Raw genomic sequence first — 17727 nt, 5'->3', positions numbered from 1 at the left:
ACATACTGGCTATTCAACAAATACTGGCTAAGTGGATGTAGGAATGTAAGATAGTAAGAACAGGTGCACAAGGATAAAAGCAGAGAAATCACCAGGGCAACGTATATGGAAAATGGAAAGAAAGGAAAGGAAGCAACTTCTAATGCTAGAGAATACAGGCTTGGGTGGGGAGAGGCACTAATGCCATAGTGCATGGTGAATAGACAAAAAACACAGTTCTGGGCCTCCCTGGTGGCGCAAGGGGTTAAGCACCACACTATGAAGCAATCTGCAGCCTCTGCAGGACGAGTTTCATCCCGGGCCAGCCAGGGAGCAACCCACGTGGCTCTCCTGTCGCGCCCTCTGCTCCCCTCAGCAGTGTATTTCAGTCAGTCTGCCTGTTCTGTTCCCTGCTCTGTCTCTGGTGAATCCTCTCACCCCTGCATCTCTGGCCTATACCCCAGCTCTTGTATGAACAAATAAATAAATCTTTTTTTTAAAAAAAAAAAGAAAACAATTCTTCTCTCCAAATCAGATACTCGGAAAGAAACAACTGAGATGAACCCCATTTGTAGGGTAACTTCAGGAAACTAATTGGAGTCACACATCAATCCAACATCACAGTTCTTTAGAGCGACCTGTGGAGATAACCCTCTTGGAGGCCCTTCCTAGGCTGGTTTGTAACCTGTGGCTGAACCAAAGACTGTCATAAGTGACACCACCTGGAAGGGGGTTGTAGGTTAAATGGTTTTTCAGGATTTTCTGCCCTCCCACCATTAGGATTGCCCTGCCTGATGGGGCACCTGCAGTTGTTAAATTGTTGCAAACTGTCTTATTTACTTCTGTGGGCCGTGGGAGGAGTGTTGAGATAGTCACCAAGAGTAGAGAAGCAGAGAGGCAGGAGAGAGAAGGGAGAAAGCAAGCTAGAAGGGAGAGCGAGAAGCCCAGAGTGAAGACTTGTCTGGGGCTTGGAGGTCTACCTGCCTCCTGGACCCCTGCCTGCCGTATACCTGTTTGCCACACTACATGTAAAGCTTAATAAAAGCCTGAGAAACCCACCAAGAGTTCCCAGGACGCCTCCTTTACCTGCCTGCGGATCATAGATAGCCTGCACTGTGCCTATCCTGCCCCTACAGGAGCGCCCCAGGGAAAATGTGAACAAACTATCAGTGGGGGTGGAGACTCTGATAAGAAACACAAAGGACTACAGAAGCTGCCTCCTGCAATCGGAGTTCAGGATTTCAGCATTTTAGGATCTTCAGCCTTTCCCAGGTCAGGAATTTCTGCCCCAATCATGCCAATCTTCCAGAAGGCTGTTGTGGGCCTTGAAGGATGTGGAGAGGCTTCCAGTAGCCCACGTCAGAGAGGAAAAGTTAAGAGGTTTTGCAGGTAGCCAAGAGACTGAAACTGTTCCTGGTTCTGCTGTTGTTACAGGCTGGTGGAGAAAGCTAAGACCCAGAGCCGGGCCCCTTGCTGAGCTGTGAGTGTGGCCCTTTATTGGGTAGTTCGGCAGCTGCAGCTGCTGCTTTGAGTGTCGCTTGTCTGGTGCTGCGCTGGGGCATCTCGGCAGCTCAGGGAGCATCTCCTGTTGTGTCTTCTGCTGTCTTCGTGAGTTGGCTCCCGGCCTATAGTCTGGCTGCCGTGTGCTGCAGGCCCTCAGTGTTTGTGTTGAGGACTTTAAAACACTGGATACTGCTTCAGGTGAGAGAAGCGGCCATTTGGGGCCTCAGTAACTCTTTGTTTTTCCCTGGTGTGTTAAATAAATCCCATTACTGTTGTTCTCTGAAACTGAGTAGACTTGCAATTATGTGCGTGCTGGTGAAGAACTCAGACAGTGAGCGACAAACTATTTGGGCAGTGTCCTTGGCCAGTTTCAGTGCCCCTTCCTGCTCTGTATCAGTTTCAACACAGTCCTGGAAACAATGATTACATTTACTCTAAATAGTGAAAAGGCAACTCTTTCCCTCGGAATTCCCCTTTTTCACCTCAAGAAGCTTAGCCTCAATGTCAAGTTCCTCCTAGGGTTTAATCTGGGGTGGCTAGGTCAGTACAGTCAGGGGCAGGGCAGGTAATACAAACACATGAATCAGGAAGACTTAGAGAGTAAGCAAAAGAGCATGCCTCATCCAAGGTCAATTAAACCCAAACATTATCAAGAGAAAAAAAACCCACCACACTCATTCTGCCAGCCCCCCCAAATTTGCCACCTCTTGTTAGAGCATCGAGACCTAGACCAGCAGTCACCATTCACCTCCATCAACAGTCCTGAAAGTACACTCAGTTGAGTCAGGCCTTGTTTTCTTTTGAATCAGGATGAGGAGGCAGATTTGAAGAGGAAGTGCTGAACCTGTTGCCATGAAGTACAGAGGGTGTCTCCCCAAGACACCCACCTGTTAAACTGTTTACTTTATCAAGAGTTTGGCCTAGAACTTGAAAGCATTGCTGATGCAATGAAATAGGCCTCAACCCAAACAGCAGCGTGTAGGCTGGGCCCATTAGGGTCCAAAAGGCTGCTACAAAGCATTCTTTAATATTCTGTTCCCTCCCACTCACAGGAACCCAGTGCTGGCCATTGGTAACATTTAAATTGTTCTCTGTACTTTGTGAGGAAAGTAAAAGAAAAGTTGCACCCGGTGCTTACTGATCTATCTTGAGTCCTGGAGTTCTCAATCCCAATAATCACAGAATCTAGAAATACTTGTAAATAACCAAGCCAATAGTCCCTCCCCCCATCTTCAAGCTAAATAATTCTAATCTATTAATGCAGGCAAAAAATCTGGACGCTTCCTTTGTGTGAAATTCAGGAGTTCACTTGATTTGGGATCCAAATTGTTCATTTAAAAAATGTGGCACTTATATCTGTTTACTGCTAAATGTTATTCAAATGGTTGACATCTGGTCTATTGTAAAATCCTATGTAATTTGAGTCCTGATTACAGTATATTATTGTCTTCCTCTGTCTTCTCTAGATAGGATACTCCTATAAATGCCTTCCTTTTTAATTTCAGGAAATTAGAAATTATTTGAACTTTTAAACTACAGGACAAATATAGATCAGGCTTGCTATCTTTTTGGGTCCTCATTTATCGGTGACATTTATTGAACAGCTACTGTGTACTGGCCACCATGACAGATGCCAGAAATTTAAAAATGAGTATAACAGGGCATTCAGCCTCTGCAAAATCCAGTAGAAAGAGAGTAGGTGGACATTGCTCACTGTTTATCTAGCAGTCATTCGCTCCTCAGCTCTTCCAAACAGAACTCTGGCTGAAGGATAAATCCATTTCACTTGTCAGTGATTGGGGAGGAAAAAATGAGCTTCTGGAAACTTTTCTTCTTTTTTTGGTCTTTGTTCATGTATTTTATGTCTGAAATTGCTGCATCCCATTCACTATCAGCATAAAGATGGAGCTGCATGGAGAGGTCCAGTCGGAGACTGAGATATGCTGGCTGAGAAATGTGCTGGGGATGGAGATTAAGGGAACTGAAAACCTGACCTCTGTCTGGGTCCTGGTTATGGCAGCCAATGATGTCATCATTTAAATCAATCTGAGTTGGGTTTCCTTGCACTTGCAAACAAAATGGTTTCATTTGTTTTGACGAACAGCTCTTACCATAAGCAGATCCATGGCTTACAGTATTTTTTTTTCCAGGATGTTAGTGACACATAATCCCACAAACATTGTATGGGTTTTGCATGAACTGTGTTTCTGCTTCTCAGGTAAGACCCTTGAATTTATTGGACACTTTCTCCTCTATCTTTTTCCTTTCTTTCTTTTTTTTTTTTTTACAGTGTTCCCTGCATTATTCCCAGCTATAAACTATAAACTTGAAACTATATCATGAGAAATGTATATCATGAGAAATGTAAGGTAGACTGTAGGGGCAGGAAGGCCACAGTGCAAGATCTGTATAATTACAGCAGACCAGATAAAGCAGAGTCCTGGAGCCCTCGGTGGATTTCTCGGGCTTTTATTGTGCTTTCACATGTAGTGCAGCGACTGGGGAGGGCAGGAGCAGGAGACCAACAGGCCTCCAAGCCCCCAGCAAGTCTTCACTCTGGGCTTCTCTGGTGGTCTTCTCTCTCGGCTTCTCTCTCCTGCTTCTGCTTCTCTTTGGGAATATCTCAATACTACTGCCATGGCCCACAGAAGCAAACACATAACTTATAACAATGTAACGAGCTGCAGGTGCCCCCTCAGGCAGAGCAATCCTAATGGTGGGAGGGCAGAAAAACCTGAAAATCGTTTACCCTACTTTGGAGAGTTTCTTAAAATAATAGCTTTTTGTAGGCATTTTTTCAGGTATACATTATTTTTCAATGAAAATATATTTAAGATTAAAACTTGACTGCATTCATCAGACAAAACTTAAGGGTAAATCAGCAAGACCATAGAGAATGGACACAAATAGAGAAGACAGTGTCTTCAAGGTGTATCATGGCTGTGAGTCATGGCTCTTTTTTTTTTTTTTAAAGATTTATTTATTTATGCATACAAGAGCTGGGATGTAGGCCAGAGGTGCAGGGGAGAGGGGGTTGGTGAGAGGATTCACCAGAAAGAGTGGGGAGCAGAACAGGCGGATCAACTGAAATACAGGCTGAGAAGAGCAGTGGGCGAGACAGGAAAGGTCTGCTGTGCCATGTGGGTAGCTCCCTGGCCGGGGGATTGAACTCATGCTGCAGAGGCTGCAGACTGCTTCATATGTTGTGTCTTAACCCCTTGCGCCACCAGGGAGGCCCCAACGTGCTGAATATTTTCAGTTGTGCTTTGAGACTCTGATAGTATTCACAGAATAAATATACAGGGACTCAACATTTCTCATTATGATCATACCACCTTGTATTTCTATGATACTTTTTGTTCTTTTGTTTATGCTACTTCTTTGCATGCATTATCACATTTTATTTTTCACTTCTCTGTGAGAGAGGGTACATCATCATACCAATATTAAAAGGTATGAAAAGTGAATACACCAAGAGCAAGAAAACTTGCAACTGGCAAATTTAAAAAAATGGACTTGACTTAAGCTTTCTGACTGCCAGTTAGTACCTTCAAAATAAGTTCTTGTAAAACTTATTTTACTTAGATTATGATGACACTGTACTTCCATATTAATATAACAATCATAGACATTTTAATGACAACACCCACATGACTTCTCTCTCCCCACATTGCTCAGCCTCCTGCTTTAAATACAATGTTCTCAAATATTCTAGGCCTTCTACCCTATGACCAGGAGCCAGTAGAGGGTGCCAGCATGAGCATCAAGGCAGAAGTCCTCAATGGTCAAAGGAAAGCATCTTGCTCTGACCGCCTTCTCTCCAACAGCATTAAAAGGGAGCCCCAGGTGTCCCTCTTAGCTCCCTCCCTCCTCACATTCAAAGTCTCGCCACCACTGCTGAATTCTCTGTGATGAATCTCATTATTCCTCCTATCTCTGTGTATGTCAATTACCCTCATCTGGCCCAGATGCCAGGTCATCTGGCATCTTCTTCACTCTGACCCCTTTACAACTCTCATAGCCCTTATTCAACCGAATCTTCTATCCCTCCCAGCTCCTGGGGCCATTTCTACATGGCCCTTTGCGAGTCACAGTGCATCCTAAAAAAAAAATCCTGTAAAATCCTTATGTCCTCAGGCTGTGTCTGAATGGCCCTTTCTTTTTCTTGCTTTAGCTATCATCTGACTCTCCCCTGAGGATTTTTTCCAGTAGACCTCTTTTCTCCCACAGTTCTTGTAACACTTGGATGTCTAAGCAGCATCTCAAGGCTAATATGCCCTAAACAACTCCTAATCTTCCCCCACAAAACTCCTTTACCACTGATGTTCGTGTTTTATTGATAGCAACGCCACCCTTCCAGTTGTTAAGGTCAAAAACCTTGGAGTCATTCTGATTCTCTTTTCTGTCACCCCCACATGCCATCTGTAAGGAAATCCTGTTGGCTCTACTTTCAAAATATATAGATTTCAATCTCTCTTGTACTAGCTACATTGGCCCCGTAAGACTAGTACACTGGCATCTTTTTTTTTTTTTAAATAATAAATTTTATTTTTATATTCCCCATACAATTGCAAAAGCCCCATTCTGACCCCAATCCTTCCCTTCCCGCCCCCCACCCCCCAAAAAGTGTCTCTGGTTCATAGTTTTTTGTTGATTTTGATTTTCACTTTCTTATATTCATTTTCCTGGTCCCTTATTTAAGTTTTCTAGATTCCTGCTATGAGTGAGACCATCCGGTATTTTTCTTTTTCTTTTTGGCTTATTTCACTGAGCATGATCCCTTCCAGCGCCATCCATGTTGCTGCAAATTGCATGTGTTTATCTTTTTTGAATGCTGAGTAATATTCCATGGTATATATGTACCACATCTTCTTGATCCAGTCATCTATTTTTGGGCATTTGGGTTGTTTCCAAAGCTTAGCTATTGTAAACAGTGCTGCTATAAACATAGGGGTGCAGGTGTTCTTTGGAATTGATGTTTCTGTGTCCTTTGGGTAAATACCTAGGAGTGCAATTGCTGGATCCTATGGAAGCTCTATGTTTAGTAGGTCCAGAAATCTCCACACAGCTCTCCATAGTGGTTGGACCAGTTTGTACTCCCACCAACAGTGCAGAAGAGTTCCTTTTTCTCCACACCCTCGCCAACATTTGTTGTTGCTAGTTTTTTTAATATGTGCCATTCTCACTAGTGTGAGATGGTATCTCATGGTAGTTTTGATTTGCATTTCCCTGATTACAAGTAATGTTGAACATTTTTTCATATGTCTGTTGGCCATTTGCATTTCCTCTTCAGAGAAGTTTCTTTTTAGCTCTTCTGCCCATTTTTTGACTGGATTATTTTCTTTGTTGTTGCTGAGTCTCATCAGCTCTTTGCAGATTTTTGTGATCAGTCCTTTATCATTAGTGTTGGGTACAAAAAATGTTCTCCCAGTTGGTGGGGTTTCTCTTTGTTTTTGTTATTGTCTCTTTTGCTGTGCAGAAGCTCTTTAATTTGATGTAGTCCCAGCTGTTTATCTTTGCCTTCACTATCACTGCTTTGGGTGATGTGTCTGTAAAGATGTCTTTGATGTGCAAATCCCGTAGTGTTTCGCCTATATTTCCTTCTATGTATTTTATGGTTTCAGGTCTTATGTCTAGTTCTTTAATCCATTTTGAGTTGATTTTTGTGTATGGTGTGAGGTAGTGGTCAAGCTTCATTCTTTTGCATGTAGCGACCCAGTTTTCCCAGCACCATTTATTGAACAAACTTTCTTTGCTCCAATGCATAGTCTTTGCTCCTTTGTCAAAGATTAGTTGACCATAAATCTGTGGGTTTATTTCTGGATTTTCTATTCAATTCCATTGGTCTGTATGTCTGTTCTTGTTCCAATACCATGCAGTTTTGATGATTATGGCTTTGTAGTATAGTTTGAAATCTGGGAGTGTGATGCCTCCATTTCCTTCTTTTTTTTTCAGTAGAGCTTTGGCTATTCGGGGTTTTTGGTGATTCCATATGAATTTCATCAATAATTGTTCTATTTCTTTGAAGAATGACATTGAAATTTTGATTGGAATAGCATTGAATCTGTATATTGCTTTTGGTAGGATGGCCATTTTAATAATGTTTATTCTTCCAATCCATGAGCAAGGGATGTCTTTCCATTTCTTTATGTCTTCTTCTATTTCTTTTAACAGTGTTTTATAGTTTTCTTTGTATAGGTCCTTTACCTCTTTTGTTAGATTTATTCCCAAATATTTGATTTTTTTTGTTTCGATAATAAAAGGGATGGTTTTTTTGATTTCTTCTTCTTCAGATTTGTTGTTTGTGTATAGGAAGGCTACTGACTTTTGCGTGTTGATTTTGTATCCTGCCACTTTACTGAATTGATTGATGAGTTGAATTAGTTTTTCTGTGGAGATTTTGGGGTTCTCTATGTATATTATCATATCATCTGCAAATAGTGATAGTTTGACTTCTTCTTTTCCTATTTGGATTCCTTGGATGTCTTTCTCTTGTCTTATTGCTCTGGCTAGGACTTCCAGTATTATATTGAAAAGCAGTGGTGAGAGTGGACATCCTTGTCTTATTCCAGATCTTAATGGAATTGCTTTCAGCTTTTCACCATTGAGAATGATACTGGCTGTTGGCTTGTCATAGATGGCCTTTATGATGTTGAGGTATGTTCCTTGTATCCCAAGAATTTCAAGGGCTTTTATCATGAATGGGTGTTGCACTTTTACACTGGCATCTTTTAAAGTCTCCGTGCTGCCACCTGAGTCTATGGCACCTTCCTGGATTCTATTCTTAGCCATTCAGGTGAGCAATTCCTTCCATACCTAAGTCAGTCTTGTCACCAGCACTCTGGTAGAAGCCTTCCAAAGAGTGCCTGCTTTAACAGCAACAGTACCAGCCAAAGTCCTAGAATTGACCTACCAGATGTCCCAGGATCTGGTCTCTTGGCCCATCAGAATCTCCTCGACTCTTTCTGAATTACTCTTTTCTGACCATTTTTTCACTCCCAGTATTCCCAGGAAGGATTGGCAAGTGCTGTCTACCTTAGGATATTTGAATGTTTCCTCTGCTTGAAACACTTGTTCCAAACACTTATTCCACCTTCACCCTCACCTAAACCTCCCAGTTCCCCTCCCCAGCTCTATGTTTTCTCCTAGTTCTCATTCCTTCCAACATCTATGTAATTTTCTTATTGATCACACCTTTAGCCCCCACCCTCCATGAGAATGTAATGGCAGAGGTTGGAACCTTTGCTTGTTTTGCTCAGAGAGGTATCCCAAGTGCCTGCCTACAACACAGGACTGATTCCTGATCATCTCCCACAAACCTGCTCTACCACAGATGCCCACCTTGGTTGAAGACAACTCCATCCTTCCGGTGGCTCAGGCCAAAAACATTGGAGGCATTCTTGACTCCATTTTCTATTACACCTACATCTAATCAGTCAGGAAGTCTTGCTGGCTCCACCTTCAAAGTAATTGCTCAATAATTTCATGTTGAAAGGACTGATTGATCCTTGTGAAGTTGGCTAACATGATGACCCAGTCCCAATAAAATACCATGACCAAATCCCACTATCCTTTTACTTATCCCACACATGGATATCTCATTAATTACATGCATATACCTGGGTAGTCTTTATATTAATTTTGAACCTACTTTTGTCTCACTTGATTTCTACTTTGGATAGACTTTGGATAGAACTTCCTAATTATAGAAATTATGTGCAAAATACTTCACTAATCTTTTAAGTCCAGTTCAGTTCTAGCTAGGAGGGATCAGTTAGTATTAGTTGATCACATTTCACAATTCAAGTTCTAGCAGTCCAAGCTAGAACTTGGAGTTCTTGAGACCCTCTTAAAAAGTCAATTCAATTCAACAAAAAAATGTATTATATGACTATTCTGTTGAATGCTGCAAATGACAGAACACACAACCCTCAAGACCCACATGGTCTGATACAGACCACAGTCACTTGAATAATTTCAATACAGGATGATAAGTAGAATCTGAGAATTGCTATAAGGTGGGAGTTATTCACCTTAGCAAGCCAGAGAAAGGCAAGGGAACACAGTCATTATCAGGAATGTGGTGTGGTTAACACCATCCCAAGCAGGAAAATATTGATAAGGAATTTATTTGTTGTTAAACTTCTGTTATTTGTTATTGGTGATGCTGCTTTTGGCTCTAGGAGAGCAGATGGGGAGGAGGTATTCAGTTCACAGACCAGAACACAGATTTTGGATAAGTTTGAAATGTTTCCAAAGTCCCTTGCAAAACTTTAATATATGATGACTCAAATGATCAAAAAAGAACTATATTAATTTAGTCAAGTTTTGACTCAGAAGCTTTCAGCAAGATTTGCATGAATAATACTATTTCATGTGTCTGATGCCAAAACTGAAATATTAATAGACTTGTTAAGATTTAAATCTAATCATAAACATGTCTCCAAGATAAGATGCATGGTAATTAGAAGAAAAATTAAGCTGGAGCTGTTTCTTTCGGTGAACCATTAGAACTGTGAACAGCTACAATCTGTTTTTTTTTCCTTGAAAGTAAATCACGAAACACCAAAGAACAAAATGGCCTGTACCCACACAACTGCCTGGGTATAATTTTGTTTTAAGAAATTTTGATAACTTTTTATGGAAACCTTTGCCTCTGGGATCTGGGATCTGTAAATTAATCTAGGCATTGCTGTTTCAACTGGCCAGAGTAAATATATCCATTTTTGCACAAAACTAAAAATAAACAACACATTTCATTTTCTTTGGGAATAGTGTACTTCTTTTGACATTCCTTAAGCTATTCTTATAAATAGAATTGTATTTGAGTGCTAACTCTAACACATACCAGGCAATTATCTCCAAGAGCCTGTTTCCCTACCTGAAACTAGAAATAACATGACTTGCCTTATCCACAAAGTATTTCTGAGGCACAAATTAGACTTGAAAGCACATCATAATACTGAAATATCATCTACAAACAAAAACTGGTATATACAGGGTCATAGGAACATTACTCATAATAATCACAATTGATAATAATAAACTCAAATGTCCACCAAGTGGTGGATGGATAAACAAAATGGAGTGTGAGCTATAAAATGGAATATTATTTGGTGACCAAAAAGGATGAAGTTTTGATTCATGTCACAAAATGCATCAACCTTGTAGATTAGAAGTTGCAGGGTTGGAGAAAGAGGACTGGAGAGTCACTGCTCACAGGCACAAGGGTGATGGAGATGTTTTGAGATGAGATCCTGGTGATGGCTGCACAACTCATGAATATACTAGAAACCACTGAATTTTTCATATTAAAGGGTGAATTTATGGAACATGGATTACATCTCAATTTTATAAATTATACAAGTACGATATACAAATACTGAGTTGTTATTGTCAGGATTTAGAAGTCTCTTTATTTTCAGATTAAGGTGCCTTCCCTGAGAGCTCCCCCAAAATCTCCTTCTAAAGTACTCAGACCTAAACCACCAGATTTGTGGATAATAACCTTCGAGAAAACAATGGGTACTTAAAAGAAAGCAGGATGGAGGGAAGGGTTGGAGTTCATACATTCAACCTCATCATCCAGTCACAACTTCTTTTTCTTCTATAAATTAAACATGATGGAGAGAAGAGGTTGACACTTCTTTCACTAATACTGTGTCCTTAGGGGTTCTATATTGCATCTTTTTTTTAAAGATTTATTTATTTATTTATACAAGCACTGGGTACAGTCAGAAATGTGGGAGGGTGAGAGAATTCACCAGAGCCAGAGCGGGGAACAGAACAGGCAGACTGACAAAATACACTGCTGAGGGGAGCAGTGGGCGTGGCAGGAGAGGTCTGTCGCACCATGTGGGACCCTCGCCGGTGGCCAGGGATCGAACCAGTAGTGCTGGCAGCTTCGCAGCCCAGCGCTCAACCGCTGCACCACCAAGGGAGGCCCTCAATATTGCATCTTTTAACTCAAAACTGCAGTTAGTGCTTAGTTGGGGCCAGTGATTTCACCTAGATTAAAAAAAAAAAAAAGTGTGTGTGCATGTGTGTGAGAAAAATGATAGTATGACCATGGCCTTGTCTTCCAGCCATGAATATTCACCAAGTTCTTACCATTTCATACATTTTTGAAGACTTTTTCTTAATACCTACAAATTCTGACTGGAAAATTCTAAAAGTCTGTCAGTAGAAGATAAACAATGAAATGATAATACCAAAACACTTAACATTAAAATGTTTTAATTTTACATTATCATCTCAAATGTGGCATTAATATTTATTTCCCACCCACAAACTATTTTCAAATAAAAGGGGATATAATTTTATTTTGTTTGCTCATTTTGTAAGAACAATAAAAGAAAATACATCACATCAAAAAGGAAGTTCAGTATAATCACAATGTGAGTTTTTGAGAGGATTAATTTGTTATTGAATTGACTATTGTTTTACCACCCCACGATATAGCATGGAGCAATAAATATAAAACAAGAATTTTAGTGAGCTCTTATTTTTTTAAAAGATTTATTTTATTTATTTATGCATGCAAGAACTAGGGTACAGGCCAGAGTTGTGGGGGGTGAGAGGATTCACCAGAGAGAGAGAGTGGGGAGCAGAACAGGCAGATACACTGCAATATACTGCTGAGGGGAATAGCAGGCAAGATAGGAGAGGTCATATTTTTAATCATTTCTTACTATTCTTTTGATTATTTAATGTGTGAAAATGGAATAAAAAACAGCACATGTAAGATACTCCCATTTTCATTTTATTTAGTGTATTAAACCCAAAAATCAAAAGAGCTATGGAGGCTGTTAAAAGTCACTGTCTCCAAGATTTGGATGATGGTGGTCTTAGCTTTGGGCTTACCTGTATTTTCTGACTTTCCTGTAGTAAAAATGTCACAAAAGATGGAGTATCTTTATAACAATAGAAAAGAAGATATTTGTAAGTAAAAAACACTATCTTTGCTTTAGTTTAATTTTACCAGAAGTTGCCCTCCAAAATAAAGCCAGCTTCTCCATGAGTTTAGGAAGATTGATTAAAAACGCAGACAAAACAAGACAATTTGGTCAATCTTAGCAAAATGCATAAAAAGTAACCCCTCTTAGAGATAGAAACGCGTTAATGTTGCATGACTTGATTGATCCTTTTTCAGCTTTTTTGGTCATCATTAGGGCTCAGAACTAACTTAAACTTCCAGAAAAGGAGCTGATTGTTGACAAAGTCTAATGGAAACAGATGCAGGCAGTGAGCACACATGCAAATATGCAAATAAATTGGCAGTGGGAGTTTTATTCTTTTTTTTTTGTTTTTTTTGGATTTTTTTTTAAAGATTTATTTATTTATACAAGCACTGGGTACAGTCAGAAGCACGGGAGGGTGAGAGAATTCACTAGAGCCAGAGCGGGGAGCAGAGCAGACAGAAGGACCGAAATACACTGCTGAGGGGAGCAGCGGGCGGCAGGAGAGGTCTGCGCGCCATGTGGGACCCTCGCCCGGTGGCCGGGGAGCAGCCGGGGATCGAACCCGCACTGCAGAGGCTGCGAGCAGCTTCGCAGCGCTCAACCGCTGCGCCACCGGGGAGGCCCAGTGGGAGTTTTATTCTAACCGTACTTTCACCTATGTGGCACCCTTGATGGGTGCATCAGGGAGAGTAATGGTCCTATTTTGCAGACAGGAAATGTGAGGCTTGAAGTTGTCAGGAAGCGTAGAATCCTAGACTCCATAGCAGGGCACCTTCATCCTTTCCTCCACTTCTCATAAAAGAGCTGCTGTTCCTGGCTATTCTCATTGCACTCATGACCTTCCATGCAGTTCCAAGACAATACTCACTGTGTTCCTCCAGAAGAAAAGGCAGATTATATAGACCGTGGAGTAGACTTTTTCATTCTTTGTCCCTCTGAGGTACTCCTTGTGTGCAGGACGATTCTTCTGGAGCCCAGGAGCCCACGAGGAGGCCTCTGCTTGACCAGATGGTGGCCTCGAGGGTAAAGGACAGGCAGAGCTATGCGACTGTCCTCACACATCCTTGCCCGAAGTCACCATGCACTACGCACTGCTTGGAGAATTAAGTCAAAGCTTGGAAATGATACCGAAGATGTGCAGAAACATCTGGTCCGGGAGACATCATGTTTTGTTTTGTTTTAATTGACTCTGAGGATCTTTAGGCGAGCCTCATCACAACCCCAGCTGTCTTACACTTGACTGCCTCTGGTGTTTAAAATATACCTGTGGCCCCAATGGCATTTGAATATGCAGCTCCTGCAGCAGGTTCTTACTCTAGGTTGCTGGTGTTTATCTCCAAAGCAGCACGGGTGAGGGAGAGATGTGGGATGGAAGATTGTGCCCTCGCCCAGATGCTGGGTCCCCTTCCCCCGCTATGTCTAAGATTTCATGGTTCTGTTTCGGGGGTGGGAGATCTGCCCCAGCCGGAACCATCTCAAGCTTTCAGAGGATGCCCACCTGGATCTCCCCACCTGGTTCCCCCTTGTCTCCTATGTCCTTGCTCTCCCTTTAGCCCTGTCCCTAAAAATATCCCACACCCTTACCTTTCCCAGTACTTCCCTCCCCCCACCCTGGAGAATGAATTAAGTACATTCCACCATCCCAGGCATTGAGTGCCAACAATAATAATACTAGTAGTTAGTGTGGATGGTCTGTATGCCAATCGCCATGTGCCAAGAGCATGACTGTTGGATTTGATGTTCAAGAGAACTATTAACCCTGTTTCCTGCATGAGGAAGCTGAAGCTCCAGGCATGGAAGGACTTTCCCATCCTACAAGCTGCAGGTTCCAATCAGGTCACCGGTCCCGGACTCTTAGCCACATCACTTCTGCTTGCTCCTGCAGTCGAACAGCATCTGCTGCTGTGAACAGGAGTGGGCTGTTTCCTGACTTAAGCTAAAAAGCTGACTCTAAAGAGAGGAAGAACTAGACAGGGGAGTAGAAGAGAGGAAAATGCTTTCTTCCAGGCAGCAGTTCCCCCACCCACCCTCTCCTCTGCTGACAAGTAAGACTAAATCCATTGACCAACACAGAGTTCATTTCCTTCAAATTTGGTCTGGACTATAGGATAGAAATTCATTCTTCCCAGTAACATAACTTTGACTTGACTTCTTGTGCAATAATAATATCTCATTCTTATTAGGCCTAGGAGGCATTCACCCTGACTTTCCCAAGATCACACCATGAAGCATCCACGTGAACTAGACTGTGACAAAAGCAAGGCCCAAATCACCTTTCTCAAGAGAGAAGGGGGAAGGAAAGGGATAAGGTAGGGGAGAATGTCTATGTCCCCTTTCGAGGTTTAATATATGATAAATTTTGATCAAACTTGGATGCCTCTTTAATATTATATCTTTAAAACACTACATAAAAGGAGGAAAAAAGACAACTAGAAAATGCATCCAGACAGAGGATCCCAGGGATCCAGGAATACCTACAGATCTCAAACCTGGCTCTCTCTCTCTTTGCATCATGAGAAACTGGCAGCTTTCACAGAGGCACAGTGGGGGCCAACTAAGTGACCCAGGAATTCCCCCACATGATGATAACTACAGAGGCTTATAAAAGTTAAATAAATGTATAAGAAAAATAAATAAGGCATACATGCCCTCATACATTTGTAATGTATTCAGGGCAGAAATCCATTTAAAGCTAATTGCTCAGCAAATTAACAGACTAACTGAATTGCCCAGAAATTGTTATTTAGTATGGGTAATATAATGCAGTGTGTTAAATACAAACTATCATTGACCCTAGAGGAACTTTTATTTAAGAAGGGGGAGAAATTATGCCTTAGAGCATTCATTTTTCAAGCTCTCCACCATCTGTTTGGGTGAAAGACTATATAAAGGCCAGTAATCACCATTATCACTAATTATCTGTCACCAGAAATCTTTTTCAGTTTACCATTAGCATTAAATTTGAAGCAAGAAGCAGGCTCATTAAATCCAGAGTAGATTTTTATTTTCTCTGGAGACAAGTAGTTTACAAAACACTTTTGATATTCTATTGTGAACTCGAAGTCCAAAAATATAGGCTTTAAGCCATCTGTACCTCTGTGGGTGGAACTTTCAATGATCCTTGGACTCGCAGGGCTGGTACATCTGGTCTTAGCTGTGTTGTAGCTGCAAGACCAGGTACCAGGAGACTCTAGTAGCTATTGGAGAAGGAAAGGTAAAGACTAAGAGCCGGTGGGGTTGTGGGGGGAGTTGCCCCTGGAGCAATGCCAAAGGTCTTGTGACTCTGAGATTCACTAAGTCTAAGCCCTGAAGTAAAAAGGCAAGATATGTCTACTAGACAATGAATAAAATCTCAATTCACCTACCCTGTCCCATTCACACAAACACTTAACCCAGATTTGCGCCTGCAAAAGCTGTAAGTGGTGGTGGTTGTAGTCTATAGTTGTTGTAGAACAGTCCTTGGATTCCTGGCATGATTTTTTTCATTAAATTGCTTCTTGTGATCTATTCACTTTATTCAAAAGAGTTGGGATATCAGATAGTCTTTTTCACTAATTTACTAAGCAAATTCTTGTTCTGGTTGTGTTATGTCTAGATTACTGCACTTTATGACTTGATTTCCCTTTCAACACACTGTAAAATCAAATTAGCCTGCTGCTTGACTGTGGTATGTAGGGCTTACCCAGGAACCAAATAGTATTTTCTAGAAAAGCACAGCAACATTTTTCCATGGTGTATCCTTCAATATTTCAGGCACCCTGAAAAGTCTAAATGCCTCAGTCTACTGCTTAATGCCTTCAAAAATTCACTGCCACCCGATATTTCCAAAGTTATTACTGAATAGTCCCATGCACAAGCCTTTAACTAAATCCAGACTACATAATCATCCCTGGAACTGAGAGTTAAATTAATCTAAAAAAATTGTGTAATTTTTATGTAAAATACCTCCTTTCTATACCTATTTGTCTTTCCCACTTCCAGTAGTTAATTTCTTCCACAGTCTACTCATCATTTGAAGCTATTGTAGATAAGATTTTGGAAATGTGTCTTCCCAAACTCCCTTTCCTAGGACCTGCCATGATCCATCCCACCTCACGAGGACGCCTAAAGAACCAGGTATAGGTGTCTGCATTATATCATATGTTCTCATTCCTACTCTCAGCTGGATAAAATGTTGGGTACATAGGAGACTCAGACACTGCCGATCAGATTCTTTTCCTTGAAATCATTTGACTATATGATAAATAACACAAAATTAATTCAACTTAGAAAGCTGTGTGAAAACTCATCTAGAGTCTATTCTGGAGTCACTATCATGTCCATCCAAAGTTATGTACAAGATCAAGTTATAGAGGATCCGAATCCAAGAGTGAGCAAAGAAAGTCTATTTGCCAGACAAAGAGCATGCTTGCAAAATCCAGCAGAGAAGAATAATGCAGCCACTGAAAGAAAAAGCAACATGGTCCTTGGCAGCTCCCCAGCCTGCAGCTCCATTCCCAGCTGTATCTCATTTATGTGAGGGCTCTAGAGCCTAAAAATAAATCTCCCTTTCAATTGGAATTAATTCGAGTGGGTTTCTGTCCCTTACAACCATTGAGTTTTGCCTTAAACCCAGTTCAGATGACAACTCTTCTCTATCTTCCATCTGCCATGGCAAACATCCCAGCTGGAGCAACTCTTGTCTTGCTGTGCTGCCTCATCATGGCCTGTCTCCTTTTCTCTTCTCACTGCCTTCTAGTCACTGATCTCTTCTTAAAGGGCAGCCCCATCCCTGACCCCACTCATACACCTTGTTTTACTATCTGAAAAGCAAGAAGCCCTGATCCATCATGGAGCTGTGATGGCAGGCGTCGCATTAGTCTTTAGCTTGTTTCTATGACCAAACTTCCATCTTTGACCTTGCTTTGATAATTTGGAATATGACAGTCTCCTAAGTTGATCCTCCCTTACTCTGACCATTTGTTTTCCGAGAGTCCATCTCTAAGGGAGGAACTCTGCTAGATCTCCCTAAACTTAGTAACCTTTTGATACTAGAGCAGTGATTCTCAGCTGAGATGGCGGACATGATTTGCCCCTTCTGGCACATCAGCTGTTACCACAAGATGATGCAGGAGGGTTCCATCAGCACCCAGTGGGCAGAGACTGGAGTGCTGATCCAAAACACCAATGATGTTAAAGTTGAGAAACTCCCAGGTACTGGACAGATGACCTTGAGCAAGTTTTTTAACAGTGCTATGCTTCAGAATTTATGTGAGTACCTAGATGAGTTACAGATAGATTTCTT

General features: G+C 41.4%; 1 long non-coding RNA gene across 1 annotated transcript; it reads left to right on the top strand.

Annotated features, from left to right (window-relative positions):
• Positions 1–1522: 1522 nt before the first annotated feature.
• On the top strand, positions 1523–13699 carry LOC129146664 (uncharacterized). Its single transcript, XR_008553660.1, has 3 exons — positions 1523–1680; positions 3633–3700; positions 13401–13699. It is a non-coding gene; the product is annotated as an uncharacterized LOC129146664 (long non-coding RNA).
• Positions 13700–17727: the final 4028 nt, after the last annotated feature.

The sequence above is a fragment of the Talpa occidentalis genome, unplaced genomic scaffold (genome assembly GCF_014898055.3).
Source record: "Talpa occidentalis isolate TD23 unplaced genomic scaffold, MPIMG_talOcc4v2.1 talOcc4.3, whole genome shotgun sequence".
NCBI classification, from domain to species: Eukaryota; Metazoa; Chordata; class Mammalia; order Eulipotyphla; family Talpidae; genus Talpa; species Talpa occidentalis.
Note: the sequence above shows the minus strand (reverse complement) of the source record. Positions and strands in the feature narration are given on the sequence as shown.